Below are 21,669 nucleotides of genomic sequence, written 5' to 3'. Positions count from 1 at the left end.
GATATATGGTCATGGGCAAGTGACTTCTCACTGCTGTAAGTCTCAATTTCCTAGTCTGCAGGATAGACGCAGGTCTATCCAACACACAGTAAACACTTGACAAGGGGCGAAGTGAAGTGAAGTGAAAGTCGCTCAGTCGTGTCCGACTCTTTGCAACTCCATGGACTATACAGCCCATGGAATTCTCTAGGCCAGAATACTGGAGTGGGTAGCCTTTCACTTCTCCAGGATAGCTTCTCCAACCCAGGAATTGAACCCAGGTCTCCTGCATTGCAGACAGATTCTTTACCAGCTGAGCCACCATGGAAGCCTGTGAATACTGAAGGGAAGTAGCCTATCCCTTCTCCAGCGGATCTTCCCGACCCAGGAATCGAACCGGGGTCTCCTGCAATACAGACAGATCCTTTACCAATGGAGCTATCAGGGTTGACAAGTGGTAATGGCTATTATCTCTAAGTGTATGAAGCGACTGCAAAATACAATTTACAATGCCTCAGGATTATGGATCCACAGATAAGGAACGTTAGCTATCCAATATTGTGTTAAGTCAGTACTTCCCAATATAAAACATTACAGACATACTTCAAGGAATGTCTATGCATATTACATCAAAATGCGGTGGTTTTTAAACAAGTACTTCTGGTGTAAAACTAGGAAACAGCGAATTACTTCAATGGCTCCAGAAAATAAATGCTGGGAGGTACATGGTGTCTGGAATACTAAGAATGGGTGTCACGGCCTGCGAGGGGTTCAGTGCACCCAGCGCCTCAGTGGCTGCGCGGAGCTCTCCGCGGGCTAAGGCACATTGAAGGACAGTGGCGGCCACACGAGTGGACAGTGCCTGAACTTCTGAAGCCTAATCAGCTCTGGTATTTGTAACCTAAGCGACGGGACTTAATATTTTATGAAACCACAACATCATTCCTAATCTTAAAAACACTTTATGTCTACATCCAAATAGGTACGTCCAAAAGTGAAACATAAAAATGTCTAACACAAGCATGAATCCTCTTAGTTTTAAGAAACTTGACACCTCAGCAACCACTTTGCAAATGTTTCCTGACTTCAATCTGCCTTTTCTCGACCTTGCGTGGTACATGCCATCACCCCACTTGAGAGGAACTGGGGTGTTCTGGATTCATAGTGAGACTGAGGGGGGCAGGGCACACAACCTTTAAAAGAATGACCCAGCCCAAGGCCACGACACAAACTGGTCAGCAGCAGCTAGGTCCAGGACGGTGGGTGGCTGACTTCCACTAGACCGCGGGTCTCGGGGCACACTCACTGCAACACCTCAGCACGCTATGTGACACAGCCACAGGCACCAAGACAGCTCCACGGACCACCAGAAAAGGCCAAAAAGTGGGCAGCGGCCCAGCTCCTGGAAATCCTCATCCTTTCTCCAAAATAGCTGAATTTCTCCTCCCACTGGGTCTTGGTGTGCACAAGATGTCACATGCCAGAAAGGTTAAGAGAACACACACTCTAGTCACAGCAAACACCCTCTTCCAACACCACAAAAGATGACTCTACACATGGACATCACCAGATGGTCAATACCGAAATTAGACTGATTTTATTTTTTGCAGCTGAAGATGGAAAAGCTCTATACAGTCAGCAAAACAAGATCAGGAGTTGACTGTGGCTCAGATCCTGAACTCCTTATTGCAAAATACAGCCTTGAATTGAAGAAAGTAGAGAAAACTACTAGACCATTCAGGTATGACCTAAATCAAATGCCTTAAGATTATACAGCAGAAGTGACAAAGAAATTAAAGGGATTAGATCTGATAGAATGCCTGAAGAACTATGGATGATGATTGTGACACTGTACAGGAGGCAGTGATCAAGACCATCCCCAAGGAAAAGAAATGCAAACAGGCAAAATGGTTGTCTGAGGAGGCCTTACAAATAGTTGAGAAAAGAAGAGAAAGGCAAATGACAAAAGAAAAGATACAACCATCTGAATGCAGAGTTCCAAAGAATAGCAAGGAAAGGTAAGAAAGCCTTCTTACATGAACAATGCAAAGAAATAGAGGAAAACTATAGAATGGGAAAGACTAGAGATCTCGTCAAGAAAATTAGAGATACCAAGGGAACTTTTCATACAAAGATGGGCACAATAAAGGACAGAAACAGTATGGACCTGACAGAAGCAGATGATATTAAGAAGAGGTGGCAAGAATACACAGAAGAATAGACTCCTCTGGTGGTCCGCTGGCTAAAACACTGAGCTTGGAATGCAGGGGGCCTGGGTTCAATCCCTGGCCAGGGAACTAGATCCCACATGCCACTAGAACCCAGAGCAGCCAAATAAAAAACTAAAAAAAAAAAAAAAAAAAAAATATATATATATATATATATATACACACATACAGAAGAACTGTACAAAAATGGTCTTATAAATAACCTCGATGGTGTGATCACTCACCTAGAGCCAGACATCATGGAGTGTGAAGTCAAGGGGCCCTTAGGAAGCATCACTACAAACAAAGCTGGTGGAGGTGATGGAATTCCAGCTGAGCTATTTCAAATCCTAAAAGATGATGCTGTGAAAGTGCTGCACTCAATAGGCCAACAAATTTGGAAAACTCAGCAGTGGCCATAGGACTGGAAAAGATCAGTTTTCATTTCAATCCCAAAGAAGGGCAGTGCCAAAGAATGTCCAAACTACCACACAATTGCACTCATTTCACATGCTAGCAAGGTAACGCTCAAAATTCTTCAAAGTAGGTTTCAACAATATGTGAATCAAGACCTTCCAGATGTACAAGCCGGATTTCAAAAAGGCAGAGGAACCAGAGATCAAATTGCCAACATTCACTGGACCATAGAAAAAGCAAGAGAATTCCAGAAAAACATCTACTTCTACTTCATTAACTACGCTAAACCCTAAACTGTGTGAATCACAACAAACTGTGGAGAATTCTGAAAGAGATGGGGATACCAGACCACCTTACCTGCCTCCTGAGAAACCTGTATGCAGGTCAAGAAGCAACAGTTAGAACTGGACATAGAACAAACTGGTTCAAAATTGGGAAGGAAAGGAGTATATCAAGGCTGTCTACTGTCACCCTGCTTATTTAACTTATATGCAGAGTACATCATGCAAAATGCCAGACTGGATGAAGCTCAAGCTGGAATCAAGATTGCTGGGAGAAATATCAATAACCTCAGATATGCAGATGAACCCACCCTTATGGCAGAAAGCAAAGAGGAACTAAAGAGCCTCTTGATGAAGGTGAAAAAGCTGGCTTAAAACTCAGCTTTCAAAAAACTAAATCATGGCATCTGGTCCCATCACTTCATAGTAAACAGACGGGGAAACAATGGAAACAGTGACAGATTTTATTTCTTGGGCTCCAAAATCACTGTGGACGGTGACTGCAGCCATGAAATTAAAAGATGCTTCTTGGAAGGAAAGCTATGACCAACCTAGACAGCATATTAAAAAGCAGAGACATTACTTTGCCAACAGAGATCCCTGTAGTCAAAGCTATGGTTTTTCCAGTAGTCATGTATGGATGTGAGAGTTGGACCATAAAGAAAGCTAAGCGCCAAACAATTGATTCTTTTGAACTGTGGTGTTAGAGAAGACTCTTGAGAGTCCCCGGGACTGCAAGGAGATCAAATCAGTCAATCCTAAAGGAAATCAACCCTGAATGTTCATTGGAAGGACTGATGCTAAAGCTCTAATATTTTGGCTACCTGATGTGAAGAGCTGACTCGTTGGAAAAGGGCAAGATACTGGGAAAGATTGAAGGCAGGAGGAGAAAGGGGTGACAGAGCATGAGATGGTTGGATGGCATCACCGACTTAACAGACATGAGTTTGAGCAAACTTTTGGAGGTAGTGAAGGACAGGGAAGCCTGGTGTGCTGGAGTCCATGGGGTCACAGAGTTGGACATGACTGAGAGACTCAACAAAAATAACAAGGCACTTATCATCCCGCCTCACTTCCACCCCAAGTTTAATAAGGTACACCAAATAAAATGGCCAGTGATTTTCCCCCACATGACCTCCTTGTCCCCATTCAACATCAGCACCCCAATGTGCTCTTTCTTTCTCCTAATGTACATCTGATTCCAGTTATGAGTCTTACTGTATCAGAGCAACTGGTATTCCAAGATCAAACACAATCTCTCATGTTAAAATATCAAGTCTACTTTATTACACACATTTTCTGTCTAGTTCTACGCGTGGGAATCTGGTGCCACAGCCAAATCTCAGCTCATGTGGTGAAAATTCAGCAAAGTATCTTACTTCTGCTTTTAGGTGCTTCATTGTTTTCCCTTTCAAATGAGTCATTCCCGTTTCCTAGTTGTCCTCACTGAGTATCCAAAATTTACACAGTTCACAAAAATCCACATGCCGTTACTGACTTAACTGAGAAGCTGAAAGACTCTAACCTTATCTTATATTTTTAATACCCCCCAGAGAGCCTCCCATTTATATATTTAACATTTATCACTTATACTACAACAGAGAAAGAAAACTACATCTAAAAGGAAACGTTAAAAATACGAACATCAGAGAAATGTCTTCAAAATCAGGCCGTGTGCTGACAGCAGCTGACCTGCTGGTCACAGGCTGGGCTCCCTGGAGCAAATGCTGGGCCAGAGTTTGGGTGGACGGTGAGGTGGCCCCCGCCCGGGAGGCAGCTGGGTGTCCGGCGCTGCCTGGACTGTCACACGGGGCAGCACAATCTGTGCTTCTGCTCCTGGGGACTCAGTGCCCGCAAGTGCACCGGGCGGGGAGGCCAGGGAGGGCCCTACAGCTGGAGGCCCCCTGGGAGCCCAGCCCCTCCCTGAAGGGGCACGTGGGTGGGGCCCGAATGCATAGGGGATGCTCTGGTGATGCTCGAGGGGCTGTGTTTGGATTTCATCTGCTTATGTATCCCTCCTGAATATTCACTGGAAGGACTGATGCTGAAGCTGAAACTCCAATACTTTGGCCACCTGATGGAAAAGAGCTGACTCACTGGAAAAGACCCTGATGCTGGGGAAGATTGAAGGCGGGAGGAGAAGGGGACGAGAGAGGATGAGATGGTTGGATGGCATCACCGACTCGATGGACATGAGTTTGAGCAAGCTCCAGGAGTTGGTGATGGATAGGGAAGCCTGGTGTGCTGCAGACCATGGGGTCACAAAGAGTTGGACACGACTGAGCGACGGAACTGAACTGACTGGATACATCCCTCGATGTTTGATGGTGAACTGTTTGGAATAAAAATTCAATAACACGAGTGCCCAGAAAAGATTGACTTATCTGCCAGTATGGAATTTTCAGGAATAAAACCACTTTACAAACCACCTGCCCTTCATCCCATAACCGGGCCATCAAAAACTATCAATAACCTCAGGCAGACCTCATGAAAAGTCAGAGGCTGAAATGGTTTTGGGGTAAGGGATAAAAATATTTTCCTAATAATTCACATCCCACAGCCATAAAACTTAGGATGTCCAAAAAGCCAGGAGATACTAAAAACAAAAAACACAACTAAACCAAATATATACTTAGAAAGTCGGGCAAAAGCACTGTTACAGTGACTCCTTGGCATCACAGGGTTTCCAACTGTGGTCATGAACATCCAGGAGGAACACTCAAGTTTTCAGACAGAGAAACTGCAGACTGGCTCCTTTCACTGGATGCCCAGGAAACCAAGGCACAAAATGCAACCAACCCAGGGCAGGGATGGGTGGGCAGAGCCTGCTGTCCCATCCCACCCCAGCCCTGGCCTCAGAAGCCTGGGCCAGTCACAGCGCTGCTCACTTCACCCTTCCCTCTCCCAGCGAAGTTAAGATACGGTAGGGGAACTCAAAATAAAGATGTCTATGAGGAGAAGGGAGGTTGGATATTCAAGGACTTGCCTCATGAAAGAGACTTGTTCCAAAGGGATACGAAAGCCAATGGAATCAGTATTAAAACAAGTGTTCTAACACTTCAAACTGTGAACTAATCAAACAGTCTATTTCTCAAGATTAATGGTGCATAAGATTTTTTCGTTGAATACAAGCATGAACTAACCAAACGACCTCCAAGAATCCTAAAAGCTATATCCTCTTTGATATTAGTAACTCAGTTTCATTAGTAAGGAAAGGGCTTTCTTAAAAGAGCACTTATGACAGATGTCTGTAGACACTAACCGGAGCATCAACTGAACAGATCATCCAGCGAATCTGGGGAAATGATAGCTTTACTGAAGCTAAATATTTTGCTTGCTACAAGAGTTCAGAGGCCTTAATAAGTGAACATGTCTTATGAATTCCTGTCATAAAAACAGTATAAAACATCTCCCACTCAAACTGACTTGGCTAGAGCATCTTTTTCCCTGAATACACCTCAGGTCTGGATTTTCAAGAAAACACTAATATTTCAAGAAAACACAACGTTAAAAAAAAAAAAAGGAAATCTGGGCTGATCCCTACAGAGACCTAACTTTCTTGGGATCAACCATGCATTGTTCTACAACTTTCTTCACTTAATAATGAGATAAACCTCACTCGCTTAACGAAATATGCCTCACTGGTTTGGAAGCGTAAAATATTCCACTGTTCATCACCCTAGCATCCAACTCAGAGCTCCCAGGTGCTGACTTTTTAACAGCTGTACTGCTGTAAACGGGCAGCACAGAATCCTATGGATTCTTCTCTGGTGATGTGTGTACGACAAACACTCACGTGCAGCTACATGATAAAGGGACCGTGGACCTGTCTATGAGGACAGAACATGACAGAGTGGAAAGACTGGCTTTCGGACCCAGGGAGGTTGAGGTGCTTGTGACCCATCCTTGGAGGCTGGACTGTGGAGGCTCATCTCTGACGGGCACTAGAGAGTGGGAGCCACCATCAATCACAGATAGAGACCCAACCTGAAGCCTGAGGAACATTTAGAGACAGATTAGATGGTGGGGAACCCACAGAGTTTGTACCTGCAAAGTCACAGCCAAAAACAACAAGACCTATGCTGGAGGCCAGAAAAGGGCACGGCTGTCTGGGCCTCACATAGTCGCTGCATTTACGTCTTGTATGATCTTTGGTAAATCACTTAACATCTATGAGGGTCCTGGCTGAAAGTGGCAACGCGGTGTGTGATAAATGTGAGCTATTATTTTCATCCTAATGACAGTATCTGAAATGTAGCTTCTGACCTTAGTTCTGTCTAAGACACTGGGGACCCGAGCAAGGCAGGTGTTCCCATGGTTTCAACAGGAGGAATCAAACTGGAGTGGGCTGAGAGAGACAGCAACAGACGTGAGATTAATCTCCAAAGCACACAAACAGCTCATGCAGCTCAATATGAAAAAAACAAACAACCCAATAAAAAAATGAGTGGAAGACCTAAATAGACATTAGACCTTTCTCTAAAGAATACACACAGATGGTCAACAAACACATAAAAAGATGCTCAATATATCACTAATTATGAGAGAAATGCAAAACAAAACTATACACCTGACACTGGTCAGAATGGCCATCATCAAAAACTCTACAAACACTAAGTGCTGGAGGGAATGTGGAGAGAAGGGAACCCTGCTTCACTGCTGGTGGGAAGGTAAACTGGTACTGCCACTATGGAAAACAGTACCGGAGGTTCCTTCAAAAACTAAAAGTAGAACTACCATATGACCCAGCAATCCCATTCCTGGGGGCATACCTGGAGACAACCAACATTCAAAAACATGTGAACCCCAACGTCCACTGCAGAACTATGTACAACATCCAGGACATGGAAGCAACCTAAATGTCCGTCAACAGAGGAACGGATAAAGATGTGGTACATATACACAATGGAACATTACTCAGCCGTAAAAAGAAGTGAAACAGTGCCATTTGCAGACACGTGGAAAAACCTAGAGACTGCCATACAGAGTGAAGTTAGAAAAACAAATATTATATATTATTCCTTATATGTGGAATACAGAAAAAAAAAAACAGTACAGATGAACTTACTTGCAAAGCAGAGAGACAGATCTAGAGAATACTTAGAGCGACTGAGATGAGAAAGGGACAGCCAGATGGGCTGGGGGATTGGGACTGACAGAACACACGACTACGCAGAAAACAGACAGCTGATGGGAACCTGCCGAAAGACACAGGGCGCTCTCCTCGCTGCTCTGTGACCTGAGAGGGAAGGAAATCCCAGCAGAGGGGACATGTGTGTATGTACACTGCGGGCACTGTGCCACACCGCAGACACACAAACTGCAGAGCAACTACTCTCCGATCACAACTTAAAAAGAAACGCAGACTCTCCAGGCATTCCGGCCCTGAAGGCGTGAAGAGGCTGCCCGGGGACGCGTTCCTCGCGGCCCGGGGAGGGCTGGACGCAGTGAGAGGCGGCGGCACCGGGAACCGTCACCGGGAAGGGCGCTGGGCGCGGAGACCGAGGCGCCGCTGCAGGGCGGCCGGGCGGGCAGCACCCAGAGCCGGCGCACCTTCACGGGAGCCCGGGGAGAGACGTAGGGGTCCCGCAACGGGCCCAGCGCGGCTTTCGGAGCGCAGCCTCTGAGGAGGAGCCGGGGGCCCGAGGCTGGAGAGGCGTCCGAGGAGTTCCCGGGAACAGGATTCCAGAAGGTTGCACTTAGAACTGAGGCGGGGAGAGGAGGGAGGGCGGGCGGGAGCTGGGTGCCTGGGGACGGGGTGGGGCGTCAGCGATGGAGGGGACCGGGGGTTCCTCTCTGCTTTCAGGGGTGGCCTCCACTTTACCCGGCCGGCCGGGCCCCTGAACTGAAGAGGGCCACGCGTTTCACCGCGTCTCACCAGCTGGGCTGCCTGACTTCTCCGAACACCTTACTCCCCTGCCCCGACCAGCCCTAAGTACAAAACAGACAGGAACATTGATTCAGACATTAATGAACCTACATTTCTACTCTAGGGGAGGAGCCCACAGATTTAAAAGTAATAAAAGAACTGTGTCCCCTGCTCAATTTCACCTCAAATAAAAAAAAAAAAAAAATCCAGATACCACTTTTGTCTATTAAGGTGGTCCTAGTAGTTGCCGCTGTTCCTGTAAATTAAGACCAAACACATTTAGCAGATGCTTTTGCACAAGCCAGTGTAGAACAGTGTTCAATAAACAAAGCAGAAATAATTCAGATCAGAGTGGTAACAGGAATACATGACACCGGGCAGAAAGACCACAACTGTGTCCACAGTTAGGTGACTGCTTTTGAAAAATGTTAAAAAAAAAAAAAATCAAAACAAAGCATGGATTTAAGCTGTTACAGTATCTTTTAAAAATAGTCATTATTAGAGTTAATGAAAATACAGTCAAAATTCACTGTTAAAGAAAAAACAAGGCTAAATTTGGCTTTTCTAGTTTAATAACATTTTAAATCTGATTAAAATTTGAAATGATCCTGCGTATTACTTAGTAATTACTTATTTTCTAACAATTAGTAAAAGTATACAGAGTCCCTGGCTTCCACCTGCAGTATGGCACGTAAGAAATGAAACAGATGGTAAAACAATGATTTACACCGAGAAGAACGTTTGCCTGTGCCCACCAGGAAATACATGAAAGTTCACCACAAGGAGAAGTCACAAATAAGCTGTCGGACAGTCGCACAGCACACCACACACAAGCTTGTCCACTCTGGCCACTTCTTCCAACACCATGAATTTCCCAAAGAGTCCCGCGGGGAAAGCGACAGGGGAATACATACGAAATGATACCATTTTATATTTGAGAGTAAAAACACACAGAACACAGGATAGAGGGTCCAGGCTTCCCTGACAGCCTGGAACGCCGGCTTAGAGCTGTGTGAGGCACCAGGCCTCGGGGTTTACTGGCTCCTGTTTAAAAACAAAACCCCCAAGCCTCACCAGATTAATACTCTTGTGGATGAAATGATAGCATGGTTGGGATTTACCTTAAATATACCGCAAAAGAAATAAAAACAAACCAACAACTAAGTTCTTTGTATCAGGTGGCCAAAGTATTAGAGACTTCATCGTAAGTCCTTCCAATGAATACTCAGAACTGATCTCCTTTAGGATTGACTGGTTGGATCTCCTTGCAGTCCAGGGGACTCTCAAGAGTCTTCTCCAACACCACAGTTCAAAAGCATCAATTCTTTGGCGCTTAGCTTTCTTTATGGTCCAACTCTCACATCCATACGTGACTACCAGAAAAACCACAGCTTTAAGTTTATAGACCTTTGTTGGCAAAGTAATTAATGTCTCTGCTTTTTAATATGCTGTCTAGGTCGGTAATAGCTTTTCTTCCAAGGAGCAAACGTCTTTTAATTTCATGGCTGCAGTCACCATCCGCAGTGACTTTGGAGCCAAAGAAAATGAAGTCTGTCACTGTGTCCATTCTTTCCCCATCTATCTGCCATGAATGGAAGGGACCAGATGCCATGATCCTAGTTTTTTGAATGCTGACTTTTAAGCTAGATTTTTCACTCTCCTCTTTCACCTCCATCAAGAGGCTCTTTAGTTCCTCTTTGCTTTCTGCCATAAGGGTGGGGTCATCTGCATATGTGAGGTTATTGATATTTCTTTCAGCAATCTTGATTCCAGCTTTTTACACAACATATGTGGTAGACAAAGAAAGAGAAGCAAAAGGATGGGGCCTGGCAGGGAGGTGGTCAAGTTCAGGACAAGGATGTGGGAGGGGATGGGACCAAAACACAGTACCTTCTCACTTACACCCCTGGAAATACTGTGCCATTTGATCGTGATCTGGTTGGTGCATACCAAGCAATCTCAGTGCCACTTAGAACTGAGACTGGTAAACTCACCAACTGAGAAATTCTTAAATTCCATTAATGATTTAAATGAACGCAACATCTGAACTGTGGTATTGAGAAGACTCTTGAGAGTCCCTTGGACTGCAAGGAGATCCAACCAAGTCCATCCTAAAGGAAATCAGTCCTAGATGTTCATTGGAAGGACTGATGCTCAAACTCCAGTACTCTGGCCACCTGATGCAAAAAACTGACTCATTGGAAAAGACCCTGATGCTGGGAAAGATTGAAGGCAGGAGGAGAAGGGGATGACAGAGGATGAGATGGTTGGATGGCATTACCGATGTGATGGACATGAGTTTGAGTAAAATTCAGGAGTTGGTGATGTACAGGGAAGCCTGGCGTGCTGCAGTCCACAGGGTTGCAAGGAGTCGGACACGACTGAGTGACTGAACTGAACATCTGAAACCTGGGTTTGATGTGCATAGCTGGGATAAGGTAACGCGGAGCCCCCAGGCTGTAAACTTTGCGTAGTAGTGGGCAGGATTTTACTAGACTCTTACACTCTCACTCAGTAATTCAGGAGTCACAGGAGCCGTCAGCACACGAGGTGAGGCTCCCCTCCCCTCCTGGCCCGTGGCCGTGGCCCCTCTGTGTACTGGCCACGCCGATCTGCTCCTGACTCAACCCTCCCTCCTTCTCTCCTTTCCTGGACCTTCCAGAGGCCACACGCTCATGTGAATGAAACAGAACACCTCCCTCTCCACCTTTCTTTACCTTGGTGAACAGAAAAAAGGTTTGGTTGTCCAATTCAAAATCCTGGAGGTGATGAAAGCACCCCCTCCTAGCTGCAGACCCATCTCCATTCACATATACCATCCCTCCCTCCCCAGCCCCTCCACCCTCACCTTAAATTAAGGGCCATTGCTTAGTCTCTTGACTGGTCCACGTTCCAACTAAGCCTCCCTCTGTATCCCCCTATCTTGGTAAGAGGTCAGCTTTGGTTTCTCCTGTTCTCTCCCCTGATGCAAAGTCAGTTCCATCAACTCCCTCCTCCTCTCTTGAATCACCCACCTCTCATGATATCCCCAACAGCTCCTTAAGAGTCTGGCGGTCATTATTATCTCACCTGGGTCACTAACATCAGTCTCTTCCCTGGTCTCACCTGCTCCAATCCACCCCCCACCGTGGTGCCCAGACTGACTTCTAAAACACAAGCAGCCTCTCAGTCTATTAAGTGAGTAATTCCACGACCACCGTCTACACTCTACCACACCCACGACCAGACAGGGTCCATGCGGTGGGACTGCTTGTTTCCTGTCCGTTTCCTCGCAGTGTAAAGAGAGGACCCAGTATTCTCTTGCAGGCCTCACTGCTAGACCCTGTGCCACTAGGAGCTGTAATGCTTTTTCCTCACCGAATCTTTACAATAACCATATTCTCTGGATAGTACTATTTCCTACAAATGAGGACACTCAGGCGTGTGTGTGTGTGTGTGTGTGTGTGTGTGTGCACTCAGTTGTGTCCGACTCTTTGCAACCCCATGGACTGTAGCCCACCAGGCTCCTCTGGCCATGGGATTTCAAGGATACTGGAGCAGGTTGCCATTTCCTCCTCCAAGGGATCTTCTTGACTCAGGGATCAAACCTATGTCTCCTGAATTGCTGGCGGATTCTTTTACCACTGAGCCACCAGGGAAGCCCCACTCAGGCTTGGAGATGTTTGATAATTTGCCCAAAACCACTCTGGTAACAAGTGGCAAGGATTCATACCCAAATATTTGGATTCCAAAGCCGTGTTCTTTCCATCACTCATCCCTCCATGCTCTTTTCTTAGGAAGGCGGAGATTTCCTATCCCACCTCCTTAAGAAGTGTGCTGCTAGGATGTACTCTCTAATTTGAGGTTACAACATGGCTTAACAGGAACCATGCAAAAACACAAGTGAAAGCTTCAAGATATCAGTGTGTGATGACGGGCCCAAAGGACTGCAAACCAATAGGTCAAGGAAGATCTGGCCAGTTCACGAACTGGATATTTACTCATATTCACATCCCTATTTATTTGTATATTTATTTATTAGTATTTGAATATGAATTATTTAAGTGTTTAACTTTTTAAATCAAAGTATTCTTAAAGATATCAGAACAAGGGTTAATATCTTGTAAATGTAGACCAACAATTTGTACATTCAGTACTTAGGGTTCTATCTGTACATCACCAGGAAAGGCATTTACTACCTGACCTCCATTATTGAAATTTGTACACTTACTTATAAAATGTAAATGTGTATTATTCCATTTCTATATAGAACTAAGGGCTTAATTACAATTAAGCTCAAACAATTAAAGTTGACAAAAGCATAAAAAATTCCAATTAATATCCTAATAGATGTCTTTCTAGGAACATTAGCTGAGTTTTGTCTCCACTTAGTCATTCAAAACCATTAAATCCACGGCTAGAAAGAGAATCTAAATACACACACAGATGGGAAATGGGTTCTGCTTTTTCTCAATCACTTCAGAGTCAAGTTCCCAAGGCCTGAATCATAAGTGCTCAAACTGTCTTGTTTATGTCTTTACTCAAAGCTAGTAATTAAACATTCGAGCCATTTAAAGACTAGGTTCAGTTAACATAAATTTACCACTGTGCTAAGTCATTTCAGTAGTGTCTGATTCTTTGTGACCCTATGGACTGTAGCCCACCAGGCTCCTCTGTTCACGGGATTCTCCAGGCAAGAATACTGGAGTGTGTTGTTATGCCCTCCTCCAGGGGAACTTCCCCACCCAAGGAGAGAACCCCCATCTCCTGTGACTCCTGCATTGCAGGCGGATTCTTTACCTACCACATGACCCATGAATTCCACTACTAGGGATCTACCCCCCGCTAAAAAAGTAGATATATGTCCATCCAAAGACCTGTACACGAATGTTCACAGCACATTACGTATAAAAGCCAAAAAGTGGAACAACCCAAATGCCCACCAACAGGTGAACGGATAAGCAAGATATCCTATAGTCGTACAGAAGAATACACTTAGGCAATAGAAAATGCAGTACTGATACACACCACAGCACGCATGAACCTCAAACACATTAGCCTAAGTGAGTCAGTCAGTTCAGTTGCTCAGTCGTGTCCGACTCTTTGCAACCCCATCAACTGCACCACGCCAGGCCTCCCTGTCCATCAGCAACTCCCAGAGTTGACTCAAACTCATGTCCATTGAGTCAGTGATGCCATCCAACCATCTCATCCTCTGTAATCCCAGAAGAAAAGAACACATGTTACATGATCCCATTTATTACATGAAATGTACAGAACGGGTAAACAAGAGAGGCAGGAAGTGGACTCCTGCTTGTTGGGGGCGGAGAGTTGGGGGAGCCACTGGGTGGAGTGGAGAGTTAGGAGACAGGCCTCGCCCCAGAGGGATCCTCTGGGGTAAAGGAGATGTTCTAAAACTGGACTGTGGTGATGACTGCGCAACCCTAATTTTACTAAATATTACTGAATTATACATTTACAACAAGTGAGTGTTATGAGAATTATACCTCAATAAAACTGTTAAGGAAAAAAAAGACAGCCTTAAAGCACAAATCGCTCTGGATTGAATTCAGGTCACTCACAGCAAGGAATGGATCTTCACAAAATTACCAGGTTCTGGATATGCGGGAGCCTTAGCATGAAAAGCAGTATTACTGGGTGTTCCACTGGAAAGAAAGCTTTAAGAACTGCCATCTAATATGTCACCAACAGAGGGGCTCAAGTTCTCCTGCAACATAAAATATTTAAAGACAGCTGAAGTACGAGAAGAGTTGTCACCAGGCAGAGACATTTTACTGCCCCAGTGAAGATACAGTAAAACTGCAATACAAGTCTGGAGGGTCTGGAAGAAGTCACTTCAGACTACAATGTCCAAGAAGGCTCTACGAAGTCTGCGCTTTGAATGCTTCTCAGGTGGGATCTGAGGGTTTTTGCCCAGGAAGAGCAGGAGGCAGAAAAGCAAAGGGCAGGAGGCTGAGTTTCTGGGGGCTTGGGCAAGAGCTTCCAAGAGAGGAGGGGGCCTCTGTAGTAAGAGGATGCGAGGCCTTTATTCTGAGTGGGCAACAGGGTCCTGCAAGGTTCCGGGGCAGGGATGTGATGTTAGAAACATTGGCTGATAGCTCCGTGGAGCTGGGACGAAAGGAGGCCTCAGCGCGGTGAAATTAACTTCAAGACGGGCAGGGGGGAAGGGGCGGCGCCAGCGAGGAACATGGAGGGGACAAGTCTCTCAGACTTGGACTTTGAGATCTCCAAAAACGCACCTCCGAATTCCAGAATCTGACAGACACTACATGACAAACGTCAAAACGACGGAACTGATGCTGGTGGAGGTGTTCACTCTGCAGGCGGTAATCGGCCGTATCCAAAACACCGCCAAGTGCACTGACCCATCCACCCAGTCATCTCACTTCTAGCAATCTATCCCCCAATATAGAGTGGCCCCAAACGACAAGAAGTAGTAAACTCAAGTTTAGTCACCGCAGAAGACAGGAAATCAACCTGAAACCCGCCCAGAGAGGCTGGGAGCACTGAATGATGGCTCAGTGGTGCACACAGCATCCTTGTAACCTCAGACTGACCCTATCTCACTCCCCTAGTTAGGAGCGCAGGTGGCGGACCACAGGGGTTCTGGGACCACCTCTGACCACCATTTCACCACCAGGAAATCAGAGATATTCTCCTTACTCCAGCACAGTTACTGCCAGTATCATTTCTGCTCATCAGTCAATTGGTGATGCCATCCAACTATCTCATCCTCTGTCATCCCCTTCTCCTTCTGCCTTCAATCTTTTCCAACATCAGGGTCTCTTCCAGTGAGTCAGTTCTTTGCATCAGGTGGCTAAAGTATTGGAGTTTCAGCTTCAGCATCAGTCCTTCCAGTGAGTATTCAGGACTGATTTCCTTTAGGAGGGACTGGTTGGATCTCCTTGCAGTCCAAGGGACTCTCAAGAGTCTTCTCCAACACCACAGTTCAAAAGCATCAATTCTTTGTCACTCAGCTTTCTTAACAAGGAGACAAATCCTTCGTGAGACTCCAAAACCAAGGAGCATGACTAGTCAGACTCACTTAGAAGGGGAACACTTGGTTCCTTCAATGCCAGTGCTAATTCTGAGAACTCAATTGAAGTTAAAGATCCAAATGCCAACTTCTCAGAGTTGTTAAATAAGACATCGTAAGTAAAAAGGCCTACTTCTATGGCTGGTTCCTAGTAGGAACTCCCCAATTGATGGTGATCTTCCTTCCTTCTTAAAAAATAACCGTAGTAGATGATCATTAAAAACCCATCTAATTCATCTGATCTTAGTCAGAAAAATGATTAAAACCCATTAAATGCAAGGACACTTTTGGTATGTTGGACATTTTTCGTGTAATATTTGCAAAGTCTTCCTTAAAAATAAAAGCAGAGCAAAACTATAAAGTTCCTAGATCAGGTGGGAGAAACCCTAGATAAGCTAGGGTAAAGGTGTGGCCTTTTAGACACAACACCAAAGGCAGGGTCCATGAAAGAAATCACTGACCAGCTGCACTTCACTGAAATGAAAAACGTCTGCTCTGAGCAAGACACTGTCAAAAGAATGAGAAGACAAGCCGCAGGCTGGGAGAGGATACTGGCAATAGACAGGTCTGATGAACAACTGTTAACCAAAATACACAAAAATTCTTAGGACTCAGTAAGAAAACCATTTGGTTAAAAAATGGGCCAAAGGCTTCACCAGAGGAGAAATACAGGTGGTACACAAGCACATGAGAAGCTACTCCACATAACATCATCACCAGGAAAACGCAAATTAAAATAATGAGACACCCTACACACCTACAGCATCCTCAGTCGCCTCAGCCGTGTCCGACTCTTTGTGACTGCATGGACTGCAGCCCGCCAGGCTCCTCTGTCCATGGGATTCTCCAGGCGAGAATGCTGGAGTGGGTGCCATTCCCCTCTCCAGGGGATCTTCCCAACCCAGGGATCCAACGTGAGTCTCTTATGTCTGCTGCATTGGCAGGAGCGTTCTTTTTCACTAGAGCCACGTGGGACGCCCACACACCTATCACAATGGCCAAAATTCGGAACAATGACAAAAACCAAATGCTGGTGAGAGAGAAGAGCAACAGGAACGCTCCTTCACTGCTGGTGGGAAAGCAATATGGTGCAGCCACTTTAGAAGGCACTTTGGGCTTCCGACAAAACTAAACACACTCTGACCGTACATTTCAGCGATTAATTGTGCTGCTTTGTATTTATCTAAAGGAGTTGAAAACTAATGTCCACATGAAAACCCTCACACAGATGTTTACAGTGCCTTTCTTCATAGTTCATATAGTGCCTTTTTTCCAGTCAAAACCTGGAAGCAAGCAAAATGTTCCTCAGGGGGTGAGTGGATAAATAAACTGTGGTCTCTCCAGACCATGGAATATTATTTAGCACTAAAAAGAAATGAGCCATCAAGCCATGAGAAGACATGGAGGACCCTTAAAGGCACAAGACTAAGTGAAAGAAGCCATTCTGAGAAGGATACATAGACTATACATATTGTGACTCCAACTCTATGACATTCTGGAAAAGGCAGAACTAAGGAGACAGTAAGAAGTTGCCCAGGTGGCTCAGTGGTAAAGAATCTGCCCAAATGCAGGAGAGGTGGGTTCAATCCCTGGGTCGGGAAGACACCCTGGAAAAGGAAATGGTAACCCAGCTATTTATGCCTGGGAAATCCCATGGACAGAGGAGCCTGGTGGGCTGCAGTCCATGGGTTCGCAAAAAATCAGACATGACTGAGGGACTAAACCACACATCACAAGAAGTCGTCAGTGGTTGCCAGGAACTTGGTGGAGGGTGGGGGCAGGGAGATAAATACGCAGAGCACAGAGGATTTTCAGGGCAATGTAACTATTCTGTATGCTACTATAATGATGAATACCTGTTATTATACACTTGTCCAAACTCATAAAACATACAACACCAAGAGTGAATCCTAATGTAAACTATGGACTTTAAGTGATTAATGTGTTAATGTTGGTTTGCTTGTAACAAATATACCACTCTGGTGGGGGATGCTGATAATGGGGGAGTCTGTGTATGTGGGGCCAGGGGAGATACAGGAAATCTCTACACCTTCCTCTTAGTTTTGCTGGGAACCTACAACTGCTTTAAAAAAAGAAAAACAAGTCTTTAAAAAAAATCAAAAAAATGAAAGTAGAGGCTCACTTCTGATCTTTAGGTTTTGCTCATAAAATAACCTGCATTTTATAATCTAGAAAACCTGAGTAAACAAAAAGCTAATGCTGAATATTAAATACTATATTTGCTCATTTCTCTTAATTGAAAATCAGGCTTTTGCTAATTATTGCTATTTGAATAATGGATATGTTAATAAGTGGATTTTAAATTTATACCTGTTACTGTAAAAATGGAAAGTATATCAATAACTGAAGTTCTTCTTTGTAAACAAAATCTCTCACCCAGAACCTTCAGATTTAATAAAAGTAATACTTCTGATTGATGGGCTCTGCTCTGCAGCTCCAAATAGATAGATACATTGTGAAGTCGCTCAGTCGTGTCCGACTCTTTGCGACCCCGTGGACTGTAGCCTACCAGGCTCCTCTGTCCATGGGATTCTCCAGGCAAGAATACTGGAGTGGGTTGCCATTTCCTTCTCCAGCAGATCTTCCCGACCCAGGGATCGAACCTGGGTCTCCAGCATTGCAGACAGACGCTTTAACCTCTGAGCCCCCAGGGAAGACTGTGGCTCCAAAGCAGGGGTCTAATTCACAGCTGAATCCTCAGCATCAAACACAGTGAATGCCTGGCACACTGGAGGTGCTCCAGAAATACTGGGTAAATGGTGACTCCAAATATTTGGGGGGACTCATCTAAATCACTGATGATACTTTAAAAAACCTCCAAACCTATCCAGGTCTTCAGCATACAGCACTACAGAGAGGCAAGCTAGAACATGTTAATTACATGTCATTTCATTTTCTACCAGCACAGTAACAGTACTGAGAAAAATGGGGGTGAGCGGAGGCACACCATTTACATTATGTATAAAATTTAAGAGAAATTACTCAAATAGGCGATTAAAACTATAAAAGTGATGGTATGGGAAGTGAAGAACCAAGCCCAGGACACACCATTCTGGGGTAGGATGTGAGCAAATGAATTTAAAGCTTCATGGGCTTGTTCTATGAGATCTCCTACTTTCTAAAAACTAGCAGAAGCTTTGAAATTACTAGGTCCTTAAACTTACACTAAATGAGGGAATATAGCTACTGTGTCCTTGAGATCACTGCCCTTTTAATTATACAAATAAAGAAATATGCTAATTCAACTCAGTCCCCAGAACACACACACAATTTTATAACTATGAGAAATTTTGGATATCATCAAGTATGGAATTTTGTCCTAAGAACATCGTAGGAATTAGGATGCAATTTTTATTTTCGATACTTGAATAATTAATAGGTCTTTTAAAATCCTAAAAATCTACACAAAAGCACTCAAAGCCTTAAGTACTGTTAAAGCTGATTCTTCATTCAGTCGGTATATACATCCTTCCTACCCTAATGACTGTGACTTCCAGTGCACTGACACAAGCTGACTGGTATACACTTTAGGAAAACTTGAAGAAGAAGTGAGGTCGCTCAGTCGTGTCCGACTCTTTGCGACCCCATGGACTGTAGCATGACAGGATCCTCCATCCATGGGATTTTCCAGGCAAGAATACTGGAGTGGGTTGCCATTTCCTTCTCCAGGGGATCTTCCCAACCCAGGGATCAAACCCAGGTCTCCCGCATTGTAGGCAGCCGCTTTACCGTCTGAGCCACCAGGGAAGCTTGAAGATGACCGTAACCACTTGATATTCAACAGGTACTATACAGACCGCAGCCTGCTGTGCTGCAGTCCATGGGGTCACAAAGAGTCGGACACAGCTGAGAGACTGGACTGAACTGACTATACAGACTGACTTGTTTGTCCACATCAACTAGTTTTAACTGTTACGGACCGAGTTTCAGGACTCTCCATTTCAGCACAATGCTATCATAGGCATATTAATTCAGTGATCTAGCTTGCTGCTTGCATGTATTTCATTTTCAAGCATTTTCATTCACTTTAAAACAAGGGGAAAAAAAGTATTACATATGATAATGATTATCTACACCATGCATGTTTTTCAAACTTGAGGACTGCAATCCATTAATGTGTAGGCCGTGAAACCAGCTTAGCCAGTGATAACTGGAACTTTTCAAAAAAGTGAAAAAGAAAAGAGCTCATAGAACATAACAAGTATTACTCAGAGCATCTTTAATTAAGTTATGTCTGTGTATGTAGAGAGTTAACCTACGAAATGTACTTCTTACTATAGAAACAATTCAAAAAGCAACGGTGACAAGACTCTTTGAGACAGTTAATACGAAAGTGCATGTGGACGTCCGAGGGGACATTTCTGGCTCTGTAACTTACAATCTACATAAGCTTGGGCAGATTCCTTAACTTATAATGCCTATAATGACCTGCAGTGATTACATTACCTATCTCACAAGGCAGTTGTGAGGCACAGATGAGTCATGCAAAGAAACTGTTAAGGGTACTAGACACAGTAAGCATTTGCTACTCTTCACGGTAACACTCCAACTTCAACATTGGAAAAGACCGTGATGCTGGGAAAGATTGAGGGTGGGAGGAGAAGAGGGTGACAGAGGATGAGACGGTTGGATGGCATCATCGACCCAATGGACTTGAGTTTCAGCAAACTCTGGGAGATAGTGAAGGACAGGGAAGTCTGGTGTGCTGCAGTCTGTGGGGTCGCAAAGAGCTGGACACGACTTAGTGACTGAACAACAAAGGTTATCAGATGTCTTTGAAACCCCAACACAGTATTTAAATAAAACAACAAAAACTCAGGGGGAAATATGAAACTTAGAGTGCTTATTTTTTAAGTCAAAATGAAGTAACGTTGCCTGCAAACTGCACAATACTCTTGGACAACAGAACACCAGGGCTATCTCCCCAAATTGCCACCAAAGTGGACCCACCATCAGAAGACAGGGAGCCTCGTGTTCTGATGGACCCGGGGATCCAGCCAGAGGCAGTTGCTCAAAGTTCAGCTTTTCTTTGAAATCTCGTTCACTCTTAAAATTCAGCTGGTTCTTTGGTTCCACCACCAAATGCACGTTGAAAAAAAAAAAAAAAAGTGCTTTAAAAATACCAGCTGGCAAAGTGTTTCTGACCCCAGCTGGTGGGTGAGCTGCTGCTGGGAGGGATCCACTGAGTCTGCACCCCGGCCACCCCCTGCCGTCCTGGTGCCACAGTATCGTCGGGACCCAGACCAACACAGGCAGAAACACAGAGCAGGCTGCCTTCACTGCTGAGATGACCAGGACGCTGGCAGCATGGGGGACAGCTGCAGGCCACTGAGGGTGAAGTCTAGACGCCTTCAGCTGGGGAGGCAGCGTGGCACGTCATGACCAGGCGACACAGGTCTCTCCTCCTCCGTAAAGGATGCTACCACACAGACAGTCACTTTCGTCTCCATGAAACATTTCAACGCACAGGTCTCACAATCCTGTTCCGCTAACAGCCAGATTTCCCCACATGGCACATGGTTCGCCCTGTACTTGGCCAGCGCTGGGCCCTGAAATACCATCTGCTGAGTCAGCAGATTTTGAAAGTTACCACGTCACTAGGTGAACAAGATCACTCAGCTAATCTGGGTGTTTCAAGCCTTTTCATTCCCCTACTCCAAATACATTAACCTTAAGTTCAAAACTCACGACCAGCAGCTCTCTCTAGCTAAGTGAATTTTCAAGACATTTCCCACTTCACTACAAATTGGTTCAAAAAGAATACACAGTCCCTCCTCTACACTCAATCTGATTTGGAGCTTTCACATTTGATTTGTTCTGAGTACAGTTTACCCATTCCTTCACCTTCCTGAGGTCCAA

The 21,669-nt window shown here is 44.9% G+C and overlaps 1 protein-coding gene across 3 annotated transcripts in view; it reads right to left on the bottom strand.

Annotated features, from left to right (window-relative positions):
• The window catches only part of CUL1 (cullin 1), an 89,262-nt gene that overhangs the window by 54,680 nt on the left and 12,913 nt on the right, over positions 1–21,669 (bottom strand). The window lies entirely within an intron of this gene.

Source organism: Cervus elaphus, chromosome 18 (assembly GCF_910594005.1).
Source record: "Cervus elaphus chromosome 18, mCerEla1.1, whole genome shotgun sequence".
Lineage (NCBI taxonomy): Eukaryota > Metazoa > Chordata > Mammalia > Artiodactyla > Cervidae > Cervus > Cervus elaphus.
The sequence above is the reverse complement of the archived record's forward strand: the minus strand, read 5'-3'. Positions and strand labels throughout refer to the sequence as shown.